At 41.6% G+C, this 25,432-nt stretch overlaps 1 protein-coding gene across 9 annotated transcripts in view; it reads left to right on the top strand.

Annotated features, from left to right (window-relative positions):
• Positions 1 to 25,432, top strand: part of ITSN1 (intersectin 1) — a 222,775-nt gene that overhangs the window by 9,570 nt on the left and 187,773 nt on the right. For 2 of the 9 annotated variants that reach the window (XM_073361526.2, XM_073361533.2), the window contains exon 2: positions 201 to 298. The exons of 5 other annotated variants lie outside the window; for them this stretch is intronic. The gene's annotated coding sequence lies outside the window, so the exon portion shown is untranslated. Of the gene's footprint in view, positions 1 to 200; positions 299 to 8,774; positions 8,832 to 22,438; positions 22,663 to 25,432 lie in introns of those variants that run through there. 2 more of the 9 variants (XM_073361539.2, XM_073361546.2) reach the window with 2 other exon arrangements.

Raw genomic sequence — 25,432 nt, 5'->3', positions numbered from 1 at the left:
CATGACTTTTACTAAAAATATTCATGACTAAAACGTAGCCTTAATTAAGGTGAATCACTTACATTGTAAACCCCTCTAGAGAGGTACCTTCCCCTAGGGAGGTTGGCTCATACTGGGTTTCCAGAGACTAGAAAGGCAAAGGAAATTTGTCTGAAAAATGCTGCATTTAAACTGACTTGGGGCCCTTTTTCCTGATCTAGAAAATGGACTTCTCTTCAAGGTGGGAGAGGCAATCCTTGCAGAAGGGATGGAAGGACTTGACCTACTAGGGCCCCATAAGACTGATGGGTGATCCCTGGTAAGCTTTCAGCATGTGTATAGAAACTTACTGTTTTTTTATGTTTTCTCTGTAATGCTTTTACCTTAAGAATAAGTGTATTTGCTTAGAAAGAGCTGTGTAGTAACTTGTAACTGCTGGCAATACACTGTTCATAGCCCTTGGAGAGAAAGCAAAGCACAGGCTCTGGCCTTTAGGCAATTTGGTTGCTGGGGATAGCTCAGTATATGGGAGAGAGCTGTGCAGCCTTAAAACACCACCACCTCCTGCACTCAGAAGGGAGTGGAACAAGGGTCCCTACCCAGAGACAGGTGACGGCAGGAGAACTGAATGGGTACTCCTGGAGCAGACCTACTTGGAATGGGAACTTCTGGAGTCATTAGTCATCCTCTTGTAAAGCCTCTATCCACAGCTGAAGGTTGAGTCATCTGGCCCACCGCAATAACTGGAATCTACTCTTGAAGTATTTCATATATTTGTGTCAAACATCCCAGTGCTGACTTTAACAAGTTGTTTGCTGCATCAACACACAGGTCTGATTCAGTCTCTCTCTCAAAGGTACATTTGATGCTGCTATTAGACATTTAAATCATACAAAACTGCAGAAAATTACAATCTGCCGTAGATGGCATGATTAGCATAGCAACTTGTTTGTATGTTTTTTGGGGGGGGGGAGGGGAAGTTTAAGCACTAAAAGGCTAAAATAGTATCCCAAGCTGCTGACAGTTACACCAAGTTCTTTTTATTTTTTTTCAAAATCTCATTACAGTGCTAAATTTGGTGGGTTAATTTAGTATTTTAATTTTTTCTCCTTTTTGTTTCAGAATAGTTTAAAAAAAATAAAAATAGATGGAGGGCTTTACTAAGGCACTGGATCAGAACTCATTTATTGTGGATGTTTGCAGTGCAAACAGATATCACTAAGAAAATGGGCTTGGGTGGATTTACTTAGTGATATCTGTTTGAGACAGATCTTCTTTTTAACTTTGTACTCAATAGTGCAGCTTGATTTCCTTTTGGAAAAGTTCTGGTAAGGTTTAGTTTTAATCTTGTCTAGTGCACAAGACTTGTCCAGTGGGTGGGGGAGGGGAAAGATGGATAAGGAGGCTTATGGAGAATGTTAGTGAAAATATGAGCTGATTAGTAGTTGCAATCATATGGGTAATTAAATCTGGTTCATTAATACTTAAGAATCCTAAATCTGCATTTGAAACTTGTCACTACCATAGGCACTGAAGGAAACCAGTTGTATGTATGGTCAGCTATAAGACTTATTATGGGCTTGTTGCAAAACATGTTTTGTTGTCTTAAAATAAACAAGTGAATAACTTGTATTACCACTTTGTGCCTCTAACTTCAGCTCTCAGCCTGGCAATAAAAGGGTCTTGGCATAATTTCTTAAAAAGCTTCCATGGTCCTCTCCAGTCGCTTTGTGGCGATTTAGTGCAAATAGTTCTAAGAGTGCCCACAAAATCCGATGCTAGCTTCAAACTCGTAACTGAAGATCCTTCACACAAGATGGATCAAACCTGCCATTCTGGTCAGATAAACATTGAGTTACTACTTGAGTAACTGGCACCTGCACCAATGGTAATTGACCACTAAGTCAATTACTCTTCAGCCAGTAGATTTTAAACTTCTCTTGAGAAACTAACTAAAAACAAAACCCACTACCTTCAATAAAATCAAGCCCAAGTGGATCATCTGCTGGAAATCAAAGCTACTGTTTCAATCTCTAGTTTCAGAAATATTCTTGGATATTTTACTCCATCAATTTTGTGGGTCTTAGACAGTATACCACCTGACCTAGTGAAGGCAGCAAAAACTGATTCTGAACTGATGCAGGGGGAAGAATGGGGGAAGTAACTGGACTGAAGAACAGTCTCACTGGTAAAGGATTGTTCTTTGTATCGGACATCATGTACTAGTGTCTGACTCTTCACCTGTTAGAAAGGAAAGTATTTCCTTTCTTACAGGGCTATGAAGGTTTTGACAAATGGTCCTCTAGTTGAGAAACAAGTGGCAGTGTTGGGAAACCTGAATTAGTCATCAAAGGGAATGGAGAAAGTTTGATAACAAGCAATTTTTTGGTTCTACAGTAGTACTTTTGGTATATGGTATCTGAAAAAATGCCTGACTCTGGAAGAATCACTGGGAACATTAGTCAACTGCCCAGACCAGGGCTATTAGTTTTAAGATACTGTGAGAGAACAATAGAAAAGCTTGAAAATGTTTTGGGAAAAGTCTTTAAAACTGATCTTAAGCCTAATTTGAGTTTTTGCTCTAATGCATGGCCATGGAGACCCATTCTATAAGGTGCAATTTACACCTTAGTTGTCAGAGTGAAATGTGGGGAAAGTCTGAGGTCAAGAAGGAGATCTTGGGTCAGGTGTTCCACCTTCTAGAAGGAAAATCCTATGCTTTCAGAATCCTGATGGTCATTGGGTCCATTTTCTAGGGTTGAAAGGCTTAGTTGGGGTGCTTGCAGGCCTGTGGCAGAGAGGCCATGTGTAAGGGACTGCGGAAGACTCTGTTACAGCCTAGCTAGGGGAAAACAGCTTTCTCGCGCCGATGGTCATTGTAGGACACAGAGAACCGGCTGTAACCAGCCCTTGGCCGGTTTCAATCGCCGCATATGGCCCTTTGCCAGTTAGAGGAAAACCCCTTAGGAAAGTACTTGATTATATATTCATGATATGTTAATGTGTAGTGCTTTTTCACTGCTTGTTGTCCGCCCCTTCGTCGGACTCCATCCCAGACATAGCTCCGGTGTACTGGGTTCCCCGCATCCGTGACAGCAATGCTTGGCGTCCCCGTTGCGGGCGTGTCACTTACTTTCAGTAAAGCCAATAACTCGCTACTTTGCTGCGCATAGGCCTCGTTCTTCCGGAGCATTCCTGCTAGGCCTTTTAGTGCCCAGAACACCATGTTTTAGTATACAGATGCACATCAATGTGCTTGAGACAGAGGCAATCCAGAAAACTTTCAAGGAATTCATACAGTGCAGGGACATCCTGGTAAAATTGTTCTTTTCCTCCTCTACATTGATTGTTACATCACCATCACAGTACCAGAAGTGCTTCACTGAAAGAGTAACATCTGGTAGGCAAAATGGCTATGCCAGATGTGTGCCCTTACTTTGGGAAGACCCTGTTACATTGTATCTTGAAGTCCTCTTGTGCCCATAGCTTCACCTGTCTCTAGATCTGTCTTGTCTTCGGGAGTAATTCCAAACTGTCCTAGTTCTATGATAGTTCTTAAAACTTCAGTGGATACCTTTTTATCTATCTTGGGTGCAGAGACTAACATACTCTTCCCTCCCTCCCTGAAAAGGTAAACTTGTTGGGAAGGTGTTTGGAACTTGTGTTCATATCATTTTGGTTTGAAAAATATTTTGGCAGCATCTTGCTTTGAATCATTGTGGCTTTTTGGATAAAGTCAGTGATTTTGGCAAAGTAATGGTAAATGTACTAAGCGCTCTTTCTCTCTCTTCCCCTCACCCTAATCTGGGGCAAGAAGCCAGGGGGATCTCTCTTACTATTTTTCAATGGCTTATACTAACAGTGCAATAGGTGGATACTGTGACCCTGGGCAGTCTGAATTTGGTTACTCATATTTCTGGCGGGACTACAGCATTTTAGTATTATGGCTTACTTTCTCTTGCACCTCTAGATGATTTGTCTGTAAACTTAATTGTTTTAGAATTGTAGGAACACTCATTCCACAGTTAAGGTTGGAACTGGGTTTCTGTTTTAAGCTTGACATTTAATGTTGCTGTAAAAAACAGTCACATCTGCCTTAGAATTGGTAGGTATCATATATATGGTAGATTCCTTCCCTGCTTCTTGAAGTGAATGTCCATGCTAACAAAGGGGATCAAGAAAGACTGCTCAGGTGTTACTGATAGCACCCTACTGGTTGAGAAGGCTGTCTTTTTGTTTGTTTTTTGTGGATCTGATCAGCATGTCCACAAGCAAACCTGTTTTCCTGTTTATACAGAGAGTATCTCTCCCCAGGCCAAACCTATCACTAGAATCCAGATGGGCTAAACCTGAGCTCTTTAAATGAGAAGAGAGTATTTGTACAGATTATAAACATGATCAATAATCTGGGGTTCAGGATATGGGCAGGATTGTCCGTGTACCTCATCTTTAGCTATCCTTCTAGAATTCCTTTAAGATGGCCTACCACTTGGAAGCAAAAGAACTAAGCACACACCTGACTCCACACTAAGGAGCCATTCAGGCAGTATATTTTGTCACAAAATAGAATAGTGCAAATTATTGTCACCTTACAGACATTAAAAGAAAAGGAGTACTTGTGGCACCTTAGAGACTAACAAATTTATTTGAGCATAAGCTTTTGTGAGCTACAGCTCACTTCATCGGATCCAATGGATAAAGGATAAAAAAGGATTAAGCAATGATTGCCGTGTCAGAAGCTGCAGGTTTTTGTGAGGTTAATAATTTAAGACCCTATTTCTGTTTTTGTTTTAGTCTATTCAAAACAGAGATAAAGGTGCATTTTCTAGTATTCAAATTTCCAGACACATAGGCAAAGCTTGAGAACCATAGGTTAGAGCACACATCCTGCATGTTTGTTTTAGTCCCCTCTTTAACTTCTGTCATATTCATGCTTTTTGTTCTTGAACCCTGAAGAATACTGGCTTAATCATCATAATTAAAGTGAGATTTGTCTGCATGAACTGAAGTAAAAACCTGAACTGTTGCCATGTATCAAAAATCTTGTAGCTTAATACCGTTGTCACTGACCTCTCACTGTAAAAAGTGAGCGTGAGTAAATGGCCTAAAAGATGTCCATGCATCTCTTGGCAATGCTCTTTGGCAGGCCTTACTGAGGATTACTTGCTGCTGCTTTTTTTTTTCCTCTGTAAACATATGCTGGAAAAAATTCTAGTGAACAATTTGAAGGAGTGGTGTTGTACCAAAACAAGGTTTTGCATTTAAAGGAACACTGTCTGAAACACTGTTTCTAAAACTGATACACGCAAGGGCTAAGCAAATGAGAAATAAAACCTGTTTGCATAGCAAATCTTGTCACCATATATGCAATTTTTTTTGCTAGCATTTGAGAAAGGGGACATTTACTTGTTTTCCCCTGGTTTGTGTACACTATACATGCCCTGCTGAGGTGTGAACTGCTCCTCTGCTTCTGGAGAGTTTTTGCCTAGGCTTTCTTTAAGCCATGAAGATACATTTTTAGCCTCATAACTATATACATGAAATTACAACCTATAACATTACTATAACAATGATTACTATACCATTACTATAACAGTAATGCTCAGTACATCATGAACTTTCCGAAGACACCTGACATGACAAACTTAGCATTAGATACCACCAGTCGTTATAAGGATGAACATGGGGTGCTGGGTGTTTCTCCCCCCGCCCCCCCCGCAAGGTACAGAACGTCACAAGGTATTCTTCCTTCTCCACTGCCTCCCAATCTCCCCCTCCAACCCCCCCCCCCCCAAAAAAAAAAAAAAACCAAACCAAAAAAACCCTCTCAAAGCCTGATGAAGCTTGGTCATCTGAGCTAAAACTGAATCAGTCATCTGACAGTCCTAAATAGAAATGTCCATCTCAGTTTTGGGCTTAGTGATGAGTTGTCAGCCCTCTTCAGGAACTTCTGAGCCTGACAGGGCTATAGGGGATGACTAATGGACCCCTACAAGTGTGTAAGGGTTTGCGAGGAGGAAGCCCAATGATCTTTGTAAATTTTGTAGGAGGGTGTGATAGGCCCTCAACAAGCATGCTAGGGCTTACAGTGTGGATTGGGGGCCCCAGTGAGCTGATTGTGGAGGGAGCAGTAGAGTCCCAAGGTCTGCAGGAAGAATCAAATGTGCCCTCATTTTTCATGTTCCCTATCCTTCCTCCTGTCTCTGCTGGCACTTTTTTGTCTGTGCTCCCCATTCACCCTGTAGATCTCCTAAACTCTATAGGAAGTGAGAAGCTGAGGAGGTATTAAGTGAAGGTTTTTTAATAATTTTAATAGTGAACAACCTGCCATTATCTCAGATAGGAATGTACATATGGCAGGGGAACATGGAATGCTTTGTGCATGGATTATAGTGTTGAGAACATCAGTAGTAGCTATGAATGTGCATATAGGTGGGCATTAATCAATTAACCTTTAACAGAAACATTAAAAAATGAAAATTTGAGTTGTAATGTGTTAAGACACTAGCAGGCTTGTAATCATAATCCTGTGTTTTCACTGTGTGAATCTCTCAGAAGTTTGAAACTGAGATTTGTTTCTTAACTAACTTTCTAGATCTGCTGGGTTTCTGAAACTATATTCTTTTATCATGCAACAGAACTTGTTTGATCTTCTTAGATCAGGGATTCCCAAACTTGGTTCGCGGCTTGTTCAGGGTAAGCCCCTGGTGGGCCACAAGATGCTTAGTTTACCTGAGTGTCCACAGGTACAGCTGCTTGCAGCTCCCAGTGGCTGCAGTTCACTGTTCCCAGCCAATGGGAGCTGTGGGAAGCAGTGTGGGCCGGGCCACAGCTTCCTCACAGCTCCTATTGGCCGAGAAGGGCGAACCACGGCCACTGGGAGCTGCTAGTGGCTGTACCTGCAGACACTCAGGTAAACAAAGTGTCTCGCGGCCCGGGGGCTTACCCTGAACAAGCCGCGAACCAAGTTTGGGAACCCTGTCTTAGATGGAGGCAACCTCACAGCACACTTTAACTCAAAGTGCCAAAATCTTAATTTATTATTACTGCGTTCCAGGGTGGATTGGTTCTACTAAAAGCAATTTAAGTCACTTATTTTAGTCGTAATTTAAATAATCAAGCAGGAAACCTTGATTTAGATAATCCGTTTTTAACTGTGTTTTGCATTTGTACTTTTTAGTTATTTTCCTAAAGACAGATTGATTCTCATTAGTTGGTAACCATTAAATCAGGTTGATTTTCACCTAAATACAACCTTCATATTAAATTTTGTTGTTTCTTTTGCTAAACTGGGCACTATATCTGCACACATTTATTTAGGTGATTACATTGCATTTATTCAGGTTCTGAATCTTTACTATTTTTATTATGATGGAAAATTGTGAATGATGCATTTCTTATTTACTTGATGATTAATTTATTTACTCATGATTTGTGCCAAGCTCTATTTGGATGGAAATTCAATTGAAAATGCTGTGTATCTTTAATTTTTTTTTATTAACTAAAACTATCTTAAATGTGCTAAATACTTTGATATTTTTTCTTATGCAAGTTTTGCATTAAAAACTGATTTATTAAACAAAGGAAGTCTCTGTAATTAATGAATTGAACTGATTGTTTCTGATCACCATGCTGTTAAAGATTTTAGAACAAGTTAATCTGACCCTCTCACATCTAGGTTTTTATTCATAGTTTGGAAGAAGAAAAAACCCTTCCCTGCTTTTCAATCCAAATTTGGTTCTTAACTTTTAATGACCTACTCATCGAACTGGACTAGTTTAGTAAACAAACAAAGAAAATATTTCCTCTTTATCTGTAGGAAAGGCTGCTGCTGTGAAAAGCAGATTTAGTGCTTCAACAAACTGTTTCCAGGTGCTTAATCAATGATTTCCACCAGTTCAGTGGTTTGACTTGGCAGCAAATATGTACTGCTTAATATTTTTTTATTTAATTTAAGCCTTAACATAAATTGTCAATTTCAAATTTAATTCTAAATAGGCTTATTTTTTAAAATTAACCCATACTTTATTTAAATTGGATTTGTATTTAATTTTTTTTTTAATCCACCCTGCAGGAGTCTCTCATTTCTAGGTGCTGAAAACAGATTTATTGGAATGCCCAAAAGGAACATAAATCTAATGGACCTAATATTTGAAACCTACAGTAAACAAGCCACCAACAGCACTAATTCCTTTATCCTCTTATTGAAAGGAATTTTTGTCCTTTAAAGGGATTGACAAAGCTTGCCACTTCCTTAATGGGATATATGGAGGCCACTGCTACACCTCACTCAAACACGAAGGGCTGATATTATCTAAGAGCTTCATATTGTTTCAGTTCAGAAAAATTTCCTAGGCATGTACTAATCAACGTGAAAAATGCATGTTACCCCAAAGTTATGACCACTGTTAATTAAAGGAATAGATCTTGTCAATATAGTAATACGTATGTTGTACCATTTTTCTTTGCTAACTTCACTCCATTCCTTCTTATAGATAGTTTTTTCTGCATTATTTTCAGTGCTCCCTCCCCTCCCTTATCTCTATCTATATTATGTTCTTTATCCCTCCAGACCACTTGCCCTGCCCCCTCTCACATAGGGCCTGAAACATTTTTACTTACACCTAATAGAAGCACAGGAGACAACTGACTGGGGTCCCTGATCTGGTGTAAAAAAGTGGTATGATTTCTACCATGATGCTGTCTCCGAGATCCAGCCTCACTAGCTGGATGCTAAAAAAAAAAAAAAGTTGTGTATTCTGATTAACTTTGAAGCCTCTTTCTGTTTTTACCAGCAGTTATTGTCATTCCCTCCTGAAATCCTTGTTGCTGCTCTGGAGAAGGTGTTAGTGGTAGGTGTCAGTTACTAATCTTCACAGATCTTGGGTCTTTTGGAGCTTTTCATTGAATATCTTAAAAAGAAAAGGAGTACTTGTGGCACCTTAGAGACTAACCAATTTATTTGAGCATGAGCTTTCGTGAGCTACAGCTCACTTCATCAGATGTGTAGCTCACGAAAGCTCATGCTCAAATAAATTGGTTAGTCTCTAAGGTGCCACAAGTACTCCTTTTCTTTTTGCGAATACAGACTAACACGGCTGTTCCTCTGAAACCATTGAATATCTTGAGTACCTGCCTCTGCTGCTACTCTTAACTTCCACGGGAGCAAAATTGATATGATTCTTGTCACTTCCCCTAGTTGCCTTTCATTCTGACCAGATATGTCAGTTTTCACTTTGCTGCAGCTTGGGAAATCTCTGAACAGCAGGAGAGGCATTACAGGTCTCTGTAGATGAATGAAGATGATACATTAATTTATGCTTTCTTCACATATGGAAGCTTTCTTTACAACCCTAAATGATTTGAAACATATTTAAAAAACACAATCTTAAATTCTGCAGAATTAATGGAATGCACCCCCACACTCTCTTGGGAAAGGTTTTTAATCACTATGGGGTGAATGAATCTGTTAAGCCTTGTATTTCTTTCTTCGAGTATAAACTAGGTTTGAAGATGACCTAAACTGGTCTGTTGCCTTATGCCATTTCATATTACAAAAGCTGTTCCCCAAACTCTATTTCTCTCTCTATCCCTTTGCATGTGGCTGTTGCCAGGTTCAGAAGTTAAGCTGAATTGTTTTTGCTCTGCCATAAAACTTGATCTTTTTTAAACAACTGACAATATTCTAACAGGCATCCCTAAAAGATGAAGCAAATAGAAAATTGATTTGTTTTTTGGCACTTACCTTGCTCTACAGCCATTCTTCACCCATTTCATTGCAGGAGGGAGAGAGGGTGGTGTGTTCCAAAGTAACACTGTAAACAGGACAGTAAATAGATGATATATCAGCAGTATCAGTTCAACTTCAATGCACTTCTCTTTCAGTTTATCACTGCAGATAGGCAGAATCAGGAAAAAGTAATTTTTTTAATAGCTTTCTCAACTCTTTTAGTGTAATCACAAGAGTATGAACTTCTAAATGGGACAATACCTGATCCCATGTTCCTCAGTGGGTCACTCGCTAAGGGCTTGTCTATACTACCCGCCAGATTGGTGGGCAGTGATCAATCAACCCCCCGCTAGATCAATCGCGTCTTGTATAGGCGCGATAAATCGACCGCTGAGCGCTCTCCTGTCGACTCTGGTACTCCATCAGAACAAGAAGCGCAAGCGGAGTCGACGGGAAAACGTCAGCTGTCGACTTATCACAATCTAAGTATGTCAACTTCAGCTACACTATTCATGTAGCTGAAGCTGTGTATCTTAAATTGACCCTGCGTGGTAGTGTAGACAAGCCTTAAGGTTCGGAACATGCTGCCACTTAATATCAGAGGTGACATTGTCATACTGTCTGGTAGAAGAAAACACTTTTTTCACACACAACCAGGAACCTGACTCTGCTTCTTCAGCCACTTATGAATACATGAAAACTAATACTACAGGAAGCCACAAGAGAACCTAGTATCATTTTTTTCCCCAGCATTAAGCTAACAGATATATTTACATTAAAATTGCTGGTTTCAGAATAGCAGCCATTAGTCTGTATTTGCAAAAAAGAAAAGGAATACTAGTGGCACCTTAGAGACTAACCAGTTTATTTGAGCATAAGCTTTCGTGAGCTACAGCTCACTTCATCGGATGCATTCAGCGGAAAATACAGTGAGGAGATTTATATACACAGAGAACATGGAACAATGGGTGTTATCATACACACTGTAAGGAGAGTGATCACTTAAGATGAGCTAATACCAGCAGGGGAGAGGGGGAGAACCTTTTGTCGTGATAATCAAGGTGGGCCATTTCCAGCAGTTGACGAGAATGTCTGAGGAGCAGTGCTGGTGGTGGTGGGCGGGAATAAACATGGGGAAATGGTTTTACTTTGTGTAATGACCCATCCACTCCCAGTCTCTATTCAAGCCTAAGTTAATTGTATCCAGTTTGCAAATTAATTCCAATTCAGCAGTCTCTTGTTGAAGTCTGTTTTTGAAGTCTTTTTGTTGTAATATTGCAACTTTTAGGTCTGTAATCGAGTGACCAGAGAGATTGAAGTGTTCTCCGACTGGTTTATGAATGTTATAATTCTTGACGTCTGATTTGTGTCCATTTATTCTTTTACGTAGAGATTGTCCAGTTTGACCAATGTACATGGCAGAGGGGCATTGCTGGCACATGATGGTATATATCACACTGGTAGATGTGCAGGTGAACGAGCCTCTGATAGTGTGGCTGATGTGATTAGGCCCTATGAATGTGTCCCCTGAATAGATATGTGGACACAGTTGGCAACAGGCTTTGTTGCTAGGATAGGTTCCTGGGTTAGTGGTTCTGTTGTGTGGTGTGTGGTTGCTGGTGAGTATTTGCTTCAGGTTGGGGGGCTGTCTGTAAGCAAGGACTGGCCTGTTTCCCAAGATCTGTGAGAGTGATGGGTCGTCCTTCAGGATAGGTTGTAGATCCATGGTGATGCGCTGGAGAGGTTTTAGTTGGGGGCTGAAAGTGACGGCTAGTGGCGTTCTGTTATTTTCTTTGTTGGGCCTGTCCTGTAGTAGGTGACTTCTGGGTACTCTTCTGGCTCTGTCAGTCTGTTTCGTCACTTCAGCAGGTGGGTATTGTAGCTGTAAGAAAGCTTGATGGAGATCTTGTAGGTGTTTCTCTGTCTGAGGGGTTGGAGCAAATGCAGTTGTATCGTAGAGCTTGGCTGTAGACAATGGATTGTGTGGTGCGATCTGAGTGAAAGCTGGAGGCATGTAAGTAGGAATAACGGTCAGTAGGTTTCCGGTATAGGGTGGTGGTTATGTGACCATCGTTTATTAGCACTGTAGTGTCCAGGAAGAGTATCTCTTGTGTGGACTGGTCCAGGGTGAGGTTGATGGTGGGATGGAAATTGTTGAAATCATGGTGAAATTCCTCAAGGGCTTCTTTTCCATGGGTCCAGATGATGAAGATGTCATCAATATAGCGCAAGTAGAGTAGGGGCATTAGGGGACGAGAGCTGAGGAAGAGTCGTTCTAAATCAGCCATAAAATTTTGGCATACTGTGGGGCCATGTGGGTACCCATAGCAGTGCCGCTGGTTTGAAGGTATACATTGTCCCCAAATGTGAAATAGTTACGGGTGAGGACAAAGTCACGAAGTTCAGCCTGATGGCTTGTAGTCAATCTTTGTGTGGAATGTTGGTGTAGGGGGCTTCTACATCCATAGTGGCCAAGATGGTGTTATCAGGAAGATCACCGATGGATTGTAGTTTCCTCAGGAAGTCAGTGGTGTCTCGAAGGTAGCTGGGAGTGCTGGTAGCGTCGGGCCTGAGGAGGGAGTCTACATAGCCAGACAATCCTGCTGTCAGGATGCCAATGCCTGAGATGATGGGGCGCCCAGGATTTCCAGGTTTATGGATCTTGGGTAGTAGATAGAATATCCCAGGTCGGAGTTCCAGGGGTGTGTCTGTGCGGATTTGATCTTGTGCTTTTTCAGGAAGTTTCTTGAGCAAATGCTGTAGTTGCTTTTGGTAACTCTCAGTGGGAAATGGCCCACCTTGATTATCATGCACATTGTAAGAAGAGTGGTCGCTTTGGATAAGCTATTACCAGCAGGAGAGTGAGTTTGTGTGTGTGTGTGTGGGGGAGGCGGAGGGTGAGAGAACCTGGATTTGTGCTGGAAATGGCCCAACTTGATGATCACTTTAGATAAGCTATTACCAGCAGGAGAGTGGGGTGGGAGGAGGTATTGTTTCATGGTCTCTGTGTATATAATGTCTTCTGCAGTTTCCACGGTATGCATCCGATGAAGTGAGCTGTAGCTCACGAAAGCTCATGCTCAAATAAATTGGTTAGTCTCTAAGGTGCCACAAGTACTCCTTTTCTTTTTGAATGTAGTAGTGTCTTTAAATATTCTGCTAGAGGCTGCAGCAAGTGGTTATATAGCCATCATGAGGAGAGGGCTCTAAAGGTACATTTTGCCTTGTACCCTCTGCAGTGTGTATGGAATTCACAAGATGAAACTGATTCGCTCATTTTTTATGCACTAACCCTTTTACATTAAGATCTTTGTTTCAGCCTTAGTATGGTATCTCTCACTGTCAGAATTGTTTTTTGAGGCTATGTACTTACTACAGCTTATGTCACTCAGCGGTGCAAATAAGATCTCTCTCCTACCCCCACCCCCATCCGAGCGACGTAAGTTACACCGACAGCGTGCTGTCTGTGGGCTGCTGCAGGCTCTGTAGTGTAGCCATAGCCTTAGTCTCCTTGGACCATAAATGTCATGCTGAAACGTATTCACTTTGTTACTTCCTTCATAGTTCTTCTGCTGAGTTCTCTCCCGGCCTTTTATGTGGCATATGATTGAAGGTCAAAATTTAATAATCTTTGCCAGAGTGAGTGGACTCATGCTTTCATTCAAGGAATTAAAATTGACTTTCTGATTCAGAAAGCTTTTTGTGTGTTTATGCTTTTCAGAATGCTGTGAATGAGAATTCAGCTTTTTATGTAGGCTGTAAATATTTCCCACAAAAGGGGCAGGATCATCAACATCTGGAACACTGTTTTAAAATAAATTAATAAGCTCACTGCAGCATAGCCATTTAAATTCTTCCTTGTAACCAAAAAAGATTTAACCTCTGGTCTGTGCAAATGGACATGGCCCAGTGTAAGCAGATATAGATGTGAAGTCAAAATTGCTATATATTAGCATTCAGTGATTAAAAATTCATAACAAATGTACTGTTTCTTGAAGGAAAACCACTGTTCGTTCTTTGTAGTTGGTATACAGTCTCCTTGCAGCTTTGGCGGGGGGGGGGAGGGGGGCAGCCTGTATATGGCCAAATCCAACCTACTGAATTCTGGTAGTCTGTTCTGCATCAGTAGCTTCATAGGACAAGCTAAATCTTTCTTTGCAGAATGAGGATTCTTTAAACCCAGCTTACTGGAAAAAGTAGAAAACATTGCTTCTGAGTTCTCTTGTCCAGTATGGCCCTCAAACTGGCGTTAGGTTTATCCATAGATTCTGTTGCGAAGCAGTGCTGCAACTCCCTCCTCTTGCAGGCTTAGTGAAGACAAAATATCCAACAAACATCCAGAAATGGAAATTATTTTTCTGCACCGTAGTAGCATAAAGAGACTTTTTTTTTGATTTCACTCTTATGCTAAAGAGCAAGCCTTCTCTCGAAAGGATCTACACTGTGGCACAGGCCACTCAGTGTGTTGAGGAATGGCCCCCTAAGCAGCAAGTCAGTTTCCAGCTCTTGCTGACAGTCAGGGGCAGCAGAGGCATACATACCTTCAACACCTCTGCAACCCTGTGTGTCAGCTGCTTCTGGGTTTGTCTGCTTTGTTTCATTAAAGGGAACTTTGGATGTTGGTGGGGGGGAACACAATAGTAGTAAGTAGACTGTGAGGTAAGGAGGGGTGTAGAATAACCAGGGTTGGTTAAATATTTTTGGCAGCTTGCAAAATTATATGAAAGGGAAAGGTGGCAATTTCAGTTACAGCAGAGCAGTAGCTCTGCTGTAATTAAGTTTTAAGTTTAAATCTCCATGTCAGCATAAACTAACTAATGCTCCAAAAGTGTGAAATGCACATATGCTGCAGGACTAGGGGTTTCTGGAAGCCAAAGGTTTGCAGACCATCTACTATCACAGAAACTGGGTAGCTCAAGGTGTGAAAAAGTGTTGTCTTTGCTCTCTACGTGAATTCTGCGGGGTCTCCTTTTAGGAAGCTTTGCCCAGACATCAAAATTTCTGGCTTAAGTGAGATATTAAAATCCACATGCAGATTCTGATTGTTACTTCCATAGTATTGTTCAAGAAATTGGCATTAATTAGAGATAAGAGGAAGACTCAGGTAAGCAGTTAAGATTGTAACGTTGCACTCCATATGTTTTATGGAAATATGCTAACTAGTGTGAATATAATGTAACTGGAATATGCTTCATGCAGAAGGTCTCTTATAAGGCATCATTACAAAACTTATAATCTACTGAGTGTGTTCATTCTATTTGTATGAATGTATCATTCTTGTATCTAAAACTAGAAATGTGTAGTATTACTCTGAGGTCCTATTGTACTTATGCAAAAAGTGTGGGCCATTAATGATGGCTTAGGATCTTGATGGCTCCCGTTGACTAGGACAACTGGTTGTGAATGGGTTTATTACCTGCAAGCCTTCCTGTGTAGTGAGGTGGGTAATGAAGAATGAGGTCTTACAGTGACATGTGACCATATCACATGACACTGGAATCCATCTTAAACCTGGTGCTTTTCCATTTAGAAGGAGAGATGGGAACCCAGAGAGACAAAAGATTCCCGCATTGTGCCAAAGATATAAAAGGGGGTGGAACGGAACAAAGGGGGCTGCCAGTCATGAGAAATCCTTTAGTTACCACCTGAGCTGGGACTAACTAGGACTGTACTAGGGGAAAGGATTGGGCCCAGACTAGGAAAGAGTCAAGTCTGTGAAAGAAGCTTATTGGAACATCTCTGAGGGTGAGATTTACCTCTATTCAGTTTCTTAATGTATTAGGCTTAGACTTGCGTATTTTGTTTTATTTTGCTTGGTAACTTATTGTTCTGTCTGTTATTACTTGAAACCACTTAAATCCTACTTTTTATACTTAATAAACAAAAGTGATTTTCTTAACCCAGAGTAAGTGATTAATACCTGGGGGAGCAAACAGCTGTGCATATCTCTCTGTGTGTTATAGAGGGCAATTTATGAGTTTACCCTGTCTAAGATTTATACAGAGTAAAACGGATTTATTTGGGATTTGGATCCCATTGGGAGTTCGGTGTCTGGGTGCTAGAGACAGGAGTACTTGCTGAGCTGTTTTCCGTTAAGTCTGCAGCTTTGGGGGCATGGTTCAGACCCTGGGTTTGTGTTGCAGCAGGCTAGCATGTCTGCCTCAACAAGACAGGGTTCTGGAGTCCCAAACTGGCTCAGAGGTAGTTTCAGCACATCAGGTGACAGTCCCAAGGTGGTCTCTGTGACCGAACCCGTCACATAGATAATATAATCATGCCTCTCAATCATTTCCTGAACAGTGGGACTGAGTGTGATCAAAGGAAAGCAAGTTGCTCTGTCACTTAGTCCAGGGATTCTTGATACACATTCCCTCTAACACGAGTCGCTTATAATATTTTTAGACTTTTAACATTTTTGAAGCAGAGCTAGGGAATATGGGGGATCGGCAGTGAAGGGTAGTTGGGGAGGTGAGGGAGAGGAGTTGGGAAGGGTATCGGTTGAGGGGCTTGGCTTCACTGGGCTGTGCTCTGGCACACCTACCGAGAAAACAGCACATTCTTTGACTCCCTACAGTGACAATCCCTACAGGATTGTCCAATCACTGTCTTTGAAAACCCAGGTTGACTAGAGCTTTGATGAAGAAATTGGTTTCCAAAAGTAGTTTCTCTGCCATTCCTCAACTAATAAAGGACCCTCCTCAAAGGGACCCCTTCTATCTGAGTGCTCAGAAGTGCTGGCAGAGCAGAACTATAAGGAGGAAGATTGGCCTACTGGGAGATGGTGGTAGGGAGTGAAGCGTAATCATATGTGCCTTCCTCTACAGTACAGATACCCCTCCCCTCCCCATTCCTTCCAAGACCGAAGGAGGATGCTCCCATTCTCTCCATTTCTTCCCAGTTGGAGAGAAATGAAACCAGCACTTCCTACCCCATTTGTGTTTTCCCTGTGTTGCTTCAGGAAGTGGGGAAGGGACATTAAGCTTTGTTCTTCCTTCCCCTCCCGCCGGTGCTGCTTTTCTGGGAGAAGTGGGCAGTCAGCAGTGCGGGAGTATGGGGAGAAAGGGGGGTAAGTTGTGCATTGAGGGATGCATGTGGGCTTCAGTTCTACCTTTACATCTGTGTCCCCTTCAAAACATGTCCCCTTCAAAACACAGACATATAATGTTGAGGCTAGGGTGAGAAGCTGGGAATGGGCATATGTGGGGCTTGGCCCAGTACATAGCACCAAGATATTTGGGAGCTAAGAACAAGCATGCTCTGAGCATGTGTCGAGTCCCTTCCCAACATCCTAGAGCTGGGTTTGGGGTAGGGACTCTGCATCTCTGCTCTCCTTTCCTTTGTTATGTCCAAGTACCTATGAGCAGTTCATGTAGCAATTACCCACCTCATAGCCCCATTATGCTTATTGGGGTATGCAATAGCACAGAGCAGGGTAGAACCCTGTGTTTAGGGGGTCTTGAAACAGCAGGGGTATGTGGGTGATCAGAGCAAGTAGCACAGCAAAGGGAATATTGGAGTAGTTAAAACATTGTGGAGAAATAGGGGAGGTCCCAACAGTGAGGGAGGAACGTGGGGGTGTTGGAGTAGTGCATGGATTTGGTGCAAAAGAGGGGGTTATGGCTGTGTGGTAGGAAATGGGGGACTTGCTCTTTTTCACCTACATTGTTCCTGCATCTTCAACGATTGATCACATGCCAGTGACCACCGCTCCAGGGAGAAGAGAGAGAACTGGCCTGTGCTGGAGAGGCAGTGAGGTGCAGGAGACTAGGAGACGATGCAGGGGCAACGAAGGGACTAACATGCAGCCAGTGCATTCTGTGACTGGGGTAATCACTGCCAAGAAGCTGGAGGCAGTGGAGAGGAAAGCTGGGCTGTGGTACATGGAGATGCTGAATTTTTTTTTTTTTTTTATTCCAACTGTCACAGATCCTAGGGAGTGCTCCCCGCTGGCCACTTACTAGAACTGTAAGGGGAATCCAAGTCTCTGCTGCTCTGGATCCCCTGGGGTGTTTCAAGCTCCTGGTGTATGAACAGAATACAACCACTGCCCCTATATCGGGGTCCCTAGGCACAGTGGCAAGGCACTGACCTTCTATCTGGCACTCCCCTCTGAGTATTGGAACCTGCTGTCCAGATACCTAGTTCCACTGGGCACAGTGTTGTTCCATCAGACTCCCTGCTGTGTAAACATGCCTTTTGCCTAGGACTCCACCCCAAAGGCATGAAGTGTCTAGTTTAATTTCATTCACGCCCACAAAGATTACATGAAAATAGTTGTACCTAACCAGGAATATGCTTGTTTCCTGTTGGTGGAGGAAGGTAAGTCATAGCTATCTCAAGTGTTATTACTCTGTTGACTCATATGGTGGTTAATGGATAGTGCACAATGGGGGAGTTAGACCTCCTTCATATCCCTGTCAGGGACAAGTATTTTATGTAATCTTTGTGGGCACTATCCATTAACCACTATACAAGTCAATGGAGTAATAGCTATGACTTACCACCAACAGGAAACAAGCCGATTAAAAACCACATCCTTCTCAAGGAAGTCAAAATTAAGGCAAAATATCCCTTGGCAGGATACTATTTGAGGTAATCACAGACTTACAGGATTATAAGAACAGCCATACTGGGTCAGACCAAAGATCAATCTAGCCCGGTATCCTGTCTTTTGACAGTGGCCAAGGCCAGGTGCTTCAGAGGGAGTGAACAGAACAGGTAATCATCAAGTGATCCATCCCCTGTCACCCATTCCCAGCTTCTGGCAAACAGAGGCTAGGAACACTATCCCTGCCCATCCTGGCTAATAGCCTTTTGGGGACCTATCCACCATGAACTTATCTAGTTTTTTTTGAACCCTGATTGTTTCTGTAGGAAACAGTATGTAACTGTAGGAAAGTCTCCGGGCCAAACACAGAGTGTGGAAAAAGCCAGTGTCCACCAGAGTCAAAAGTTTTTCCTGGCAATTGTGGGGGTCTAAACTTATCAATTTCTGTGTAATTTAAAATTCTGTTTATAAACCCCCCAAAAAACAATATTTTTATAAATTACTGATTACTTTAGATGTCTCAACATTTGGGTGTCCAACTTGAGACGTCTTTAAGGAGGCTGAGTTAGCACGTGGGTGCTCAGCATTTACTGAAAATCAAACCCCCTACAGGGAGTCTTGATGTGAGCAATCAAAAAAAAAAATCACTGTTCAATCTTGACCAAGTTTTTAAATGTAAATCTCTTCAGGAATTTGAAGAGCCTCTAGTGATGCCTGACACTTTTGCCAAACAGCAGAGTGAAATTAACAAGGCTAATCAGTTTTACTTCTCTCATTCAAAACCCTTTGGGCAGCAGTGAAGTTTTTAAGAGTCATATCACTTATCTACAGATGTAGACTTGTAAAATTAACAAATTTACAGCCATTAAAGATAACTTAAGACTTACGTACGTCAGCATTCTTCAGCGAACTCTGAACGGTCATTTATTGTCAAAACCCTGTTACCAGAGTGTCCACGTTATCTGATAAATCCCCTTAAAAGAGCATCTGCACCCAGAGAATGAAAAATAAAGGTTTAATTTAATAACTTAAGTCCTCCATTGAAACACTACTAATAGTTTCCCAAGTTATGCTGTCAGTCCATTTTTTTCAGATTCTAATACCCTGATCTGAAATTGTGCAGCCTTCACTTAAGTAACTGAGCGCTAAATTGTAAACTGCTTTCTAACTTTGAACAGTTATTCACACAAGTAATCCTGTTAACTTCACTGGTGAGCAAGGGGTTCATATTCAGGCCTTTTTGTCAATACACTAGGACATTTTTAAAGGGGGGGGGGTCAATAGATTCAGTGTTTGAAAAGAATCATGGCTATATGTATTTTATATCTGAGAATCATACAGATGTGGGACTGGAAGAGACCTCAAGAGGTCATCTAGTCCTGTCCCCTGCACAGAGGAAGGACTAAGTATTATCTAGACCATCCGTCACATGCGTTTGTCTAACCTTTTCTTAAAAACCTCCAATGTTGGAGATTGCACAACATCCCTAGGTAATTTATTCCAGTGCTTAACTACCTTAATTTTTCCTAGTATCTATTCTAAATCTTCCTTGCTGCAATTTAAGCCCATTATTTCTTCTCCTGTCCTCAGTGGTTAAGGAGAACAGTTTATCAACTCCTTTTTATAACAACCTTTTATGTACTTGGAGACTGTTATCATGACCTCCCACAGTCTTCTCTTCTCCAGACTAAACACACTCCATTTTAAAAAAAATCTTTACTCCTAAGTCATGTTTTCCAAACCTTTATTTTTGTTGCTCTCCTCTGGACTTTCTCCAGTTTATCATCATCTTCCTGAAATGTGGTGTCCAGAAGTGGACACAGCACTCTATATTTGAGGCCTTACAGTGCTGAGTAGATAATACTTAGTCCTGCCATGAATGCAGGGGACTGGACTAGATGACCTCTCGGTCCTTTCCAGACCTACGATTCTATGGGTAGAGTGGAAGAAGTACTTCTCACAGTGTTATACAGCCATTTGTAAGTAATCCTCACACCATTCCTCAGAGGGAACAAGAATGGTTAATCCCTGTTTTAAAAGATGAGAGAACTGATAGGGTAGGTGTCTTGCCCATGGTCAGAGTAGGATAGTACCATAGTTAGAAATCGAACCCATAACAGCTGACTCAGCCCTGTGCATTAACCACTAGAATGTGTTTTCTCTCAGATGAATAGTGGAACAACATTCCAAGTAGCATTATAGTATACAATCTAAAAATGAAAGTTGCTAATTAGTATGTGGCGGCTCAGAAGTGACCGAACCAAAATTCTTTTGGGGGTGGGGGTTTTCCAGTATGCTGGTCCAAGAGGGAAAGTGTTTGACAGTTTCATATTAGTGGTACTGCTACAATAGCTCCTAGAGGCAACAGTCAGAATCCTCCATTGTGCTAGGTGTTGTACAGACATAACAAGACCGTCTCTGTCCTGAAGAGTTCAGTCTAATTTTGAGACATAAAAAGTGGGGTTAACAAAAAGCAGGCAAAGATAACCGTGATAAGATCGTTTGGATATACAGGCTACATAGTGCACAACTAGATGAGTCTTATCGGGGTTTTTTGTATATGTATAATATACAGGGTGTGATAATGTGGGAAATCTATGTAAAATTTATTAATTGTTTGATATTGAAGAGTCTGTATTTGCATTAGATGGCAAACTCCATTTTGTTAGGCTGTTCTTTGCCTTCCTGCTGTCTTTTTACCCATATAAAATTCTAAGTGTTGGTAGCACAGGGTTAACCATGAAAAAATCGTTAAACTTTTTGAAGTCGTTACACAAGATAGAAAATAGGATTTAAGATTTTGCATTAATTATGGTTTCTGAGGTTAAGAAAATGTTGGACATGCTAGAAGTGAGTCTCTCTAGAAAATTTTCTTTATAAGTTTGAGTAGCTTATGTTCCATCAATGCACTAACAGAGCTGATCTCATAACAACAGTGGGGCAAGGGGTAAATTGGGAAATTCTCAAAATTACTACCCCTATTAGGGTAGCACATCCATGATCCATTTAAATGTAGAATTGATCACTCTCTTCATTTAAGGCTCTTTGGGGAGTGGTGGTGAAGATTAGCGGGGAACAATGATAAATCAGAGCTCCTCCTCCACACTGTACCCCTTTTATGCCTGTGCTCTATCCAATGTTTCATACGCCATATCTGAATGCCAATTCAAATACCCTAGTTCTCCACACATACACACTTCACCATGGGAAAACTCTGTGTTGCTCTTCTCCATTATGTCACCCACAACACCTTGGCTATTCCATTCACCCACCAATCCTGATAATCCTTCATCTGCCTGAAGGACATAATTAAGTTTACTAGAATGCTGCTCACGTAACTCCATTATATGGGTGTGTTAATGAATTATCAAAATTATTTGATATAAAATAAAAACAAATTTTGGACTAACAATGAGCAGTCATAACTGTTGGCTAATCAAATTTGTGCAATAATTCATATATATTCTCTGAACAATGACAGGAGCAGCACTGTGCCAGGATGCCCTGAGCAGCTGTCCTTCCTTACTGCAATTGCTCAGCAGCTCCCCCACTGCCTGCATGCCACACCATAGTACAGGAAGGAGAACAGTTAGCATCTTTCGCTATTTTGCCTGCTTCCCTGCTCGGTTGTTGGAGCTGCAGAGAGATTGGGATAGGAGTTTTGGGTATGTCTGAGCCTAGGTGAGTGCCTAGGAAAGAATGGCTCTCTTTCCCCCACATAGCCATCCAGGAATGAAAAGGAGAAGCTGAGAACCAACAACCAGTTATAGCTCCCTGCATCTCTGCCCCATCCTGGGGTCCGCTTAATGTGCTCCAGTTGGCAAAATGTTCCCAAGGGACCACTTGGTAGATAGCAATGTGCTCCAGTCACTCACCAGCTCCTGCATGAAGGGTGTGAAGTGTAGGAGCTGGCTGTGCCATCTTTAAGCCATATTAGAGTCTCATTCACATTGAGAAGTCACCAGCAAGGGATGTGTGAACAGCTTCCACTTTTTGTACCACCAGAATACTGCAGAAGGAGAGAAGCAGAGCTCAGAATCTACCCCAAAGTATTGATATGTGGCCTCTTGACCTTTTTGATATAATATGTTTTGGTCCTTAGGCTGTAAAGCTTAGACTTCATTGCTGAAGTATGATTTTTTTCCCCCTTCTTTTCTTTGCAAAATAGTGCTGTCCCTCAATCTGTTCTTCCTGTTGCCTTGCCATCAACAGCATCCCAGACTCCAGTGACATGCTGTTTGAATCCGTTTGGTTCCAGTGACATAAAGAAAACACCTTGAACAGAGTAGCTGGGGAGCTGCACAAGAAGTTGAATGGAACAGTGCCAGCAATAACATCCTTAACACATTAGTTAAAAAGAAACATGTTGATACTGACAGCCCAGATAACAACTTTCTCATGAAAGGTGACACGTTTCTTTTAGCCAGTAGACTGCTATGTTTTCCAATAGACTTCTTTCCTGCAAGCTTTTTTTCTTCGCATCATTAAAAAAAACTTGAGTGGAAATGAAATCAAATCTTTAGGCAGTTGTTTTTAACAAATTCACTGTCAGTTATGTGAAGCAAAATATATCTTCAGTACTGCCCCGTGTACCCGCTAATAACAGGTTGATGCCCTTGTACCTGTCCCCTCCATGGGAATGTTGCCTATGAAAGTGCCAGTATGAACACGCCTAAGAATGTAATCATGTTCTGTTGCTGCACAGAACCTGTAGGGGAAACATGCAGCTGTGAGGTTAATCTGAGTTTAATAGTGTAAATTTCAAAGCTTGTATGCATTGTTTCTGGAGTGTTAGGAGATCTGGTGCTGGATGTGGTGGCAGGTTTTCTTTTTTCAAAATTGTCTTACTAGTCAGAAATAGTGAGTTTTAGTAGCCTGGACATTTAAGTGGATATTTTCTATCGTTTGAAACTTAAATTACAGGTATGTTAGGAGAACATGTAAAACTTGCAGTTCTCTCCAGACTGAGACTAGACCAAAAAGGATTACTCAGGGTGGCCAAGGGTTCTTTCTTACTCCTCCCAGGAAAACTTTAAAATACCTGCTTTTTTTTTTTTTGATTTGACACTAACAAAGATTTTAGTCAAAATAACAGATTGCCTAATATTCATAAATTCTATACTAGAATAACTTGGTAACCACAAGATTTCCCCCCCCCCAATTTAAAACCAAATAGCACAAAAGCAAAACTTCAGCATTTGCATATCCCTTTAAAAGCATACACAAACACACAGTAGATATAACTATGCTACACACTTGACAAATACATAAGACATAACTTTACCCCAAAAAACTTTCCTCCTGATAGTTTAAAAAAAAATCCCAAACCACTCAGCATTATAATACAATGAAACTTCTAACTCTAAGAGTTATTCCCTCCCTTTATACATAAGGAATGCTGAGTTTTCAGACCCAACTGCATGTACTGTCAAATCTCTGAAGGTTGCCCTAGAATTTCCTTGGATATAAAATCAAACCTCTCTTTATAACAAGTAAACATTACGCTGTCAACAGCAAACTTAAATTGCAATATCTTTCTAGGGTAGGGGTGGCCAACCTGAGCCTGAGAAGGAGCCAGAATTTACCAATGTACATTGCCAAAGAGCCACAGTAATACATCAGCAGCTCCCCATCCGCTCCACACCACCACCCCCCGGCCCCTGCTCCCAGTGCCTCCCACTCAGCTGTTTTGTGGTGTGCAGGAGGCTGGGGGTGGGGGATATGAGGGCATGGCTGGCTCAGGGGAGGGGGCGGGCAGGGGTGGAGTGGGGGCAGGGTCTGTGGCAGAGCCAGGGGTTGAGAAGTGAGCACCCCCTGGCCCATTGGAAAGTTGGCACCTGTAGCTCGAGCCCTGGAGTTGGTGCCTGTACAAGGAGCCGCATATGAACTTCTGAAGAGCTGCACGTGGCTCCGGAGCCACATGTTGGCCACCCAGTTCTAGGGTATGTTGATCTCTCTCTTGTTCCCTTTTGTTTGTCTGTATCTCATATATGTCTGTCAGTCTTCAATCTAATTTTTCCAATTGTTCAAGTTTAAATTTCAGCTTTTTCTACATTCATCTATCTCTTCTTTTCAAGACATTTCTCTGCTTGTGCCCTGCACTACTTGTTTCACTCACAGCCTACCCCACCCCCTTCTTTCTGGTATTCTCTCTATTTGGTACAGCTTTATGCGTTCCTAAGCATCGAGCAGGTTGCTAGTTGTTAGATTTATTTTGTCCATCACTGGTGCATGCAAGGATGCAGTGATAAGCTCGCTCTTCCTGTGGAGTTCCTGAACTACATGTGAGAGATTCTCACCTTTCAAATGACTGAACTCTGCAATGCTTGCAAGCACTGTGCTGCCCCAGTAGTTATAATCGTTGATTTTTTTTTTTAACTTGTAAAATGTGAGTAGGTGAAATGGATTGTTAGTTTGTGTTTTTGTTCCTTTTGCTCTGGTTCTGTCTCTTATCAAGTCTGCTGCAGTTTCCACGGTAAACATCTGATGAAGTGAGCTGTAGCTCACGAAAGCTCATGCTCAAATAAATTGGTTAGTCTCTAAGGTGCCACAAGTCCTCCTTTTCTTTTTGCGAATACAGACTAACACGGCTGTTCCTCTGAAACAAGTCTGCTCTTGTGTTCTGGCTGGTTGTAGTTTTCTCTTTTCCCCTCTTAGCCATCGACCTCTGGTTCCCTTTTCTTTCTACTTCTTTTCTTGTCTTTCTGCAAACACTCCCACACAGTAAACAGCTGAGGGGTGCAGGAGCAGCTCCTCTGTTTTGCAGCTCCCTTTCTTCTCAAAGTTTTAAGTGAGTATAAAATTTTCTGTGCCACACTGATTCAGTAGTACATCTATGGAGCTAAGACACGGCTGGAAGACTTTGCATAGGAAACTGTTTTAGCATCTTCTGTTAGCTTCAGAAACCAAATCCAGAATACTTGGGGATGGGAAGAGAGAAATAGAGGCATGGTTTTGTCTCCAGAGTACATGATACTGAAGCAAAAGGTTAAAGTGCTAATCATTTATAGTTGGAAGGGCTTTGGAAGAATTACTGTTTTATTGACTAAACAGTTAAACGTTAAAATCTAAGTTGTACAATGTTACATAATACTGGTTTGCATCAAGTGCAATGATTTTAAACTACTTAGATGGTGAAGGAATTGACACTAATCTTATAGTTTAATTGCAGTTTA

The sequence above is a fragment of the Lepidochelys kempii genome, chromosome 1, assembly GCF_965140285.1.
Source record: "Lepidochelys kempii isolate rLepKem1 chromosome 1, rLepKem1.hap1, whole genome shotgun sequence".
Taxonomy (NCBI): Eukaryota; Metazoa; Chordata; order Testudines; family Cheloniidae; genus Lepidochelys; species Lepidochelys kempii.
This window is presented reverse-complemented; position numbering and strand designations above follow the sequence as displayed.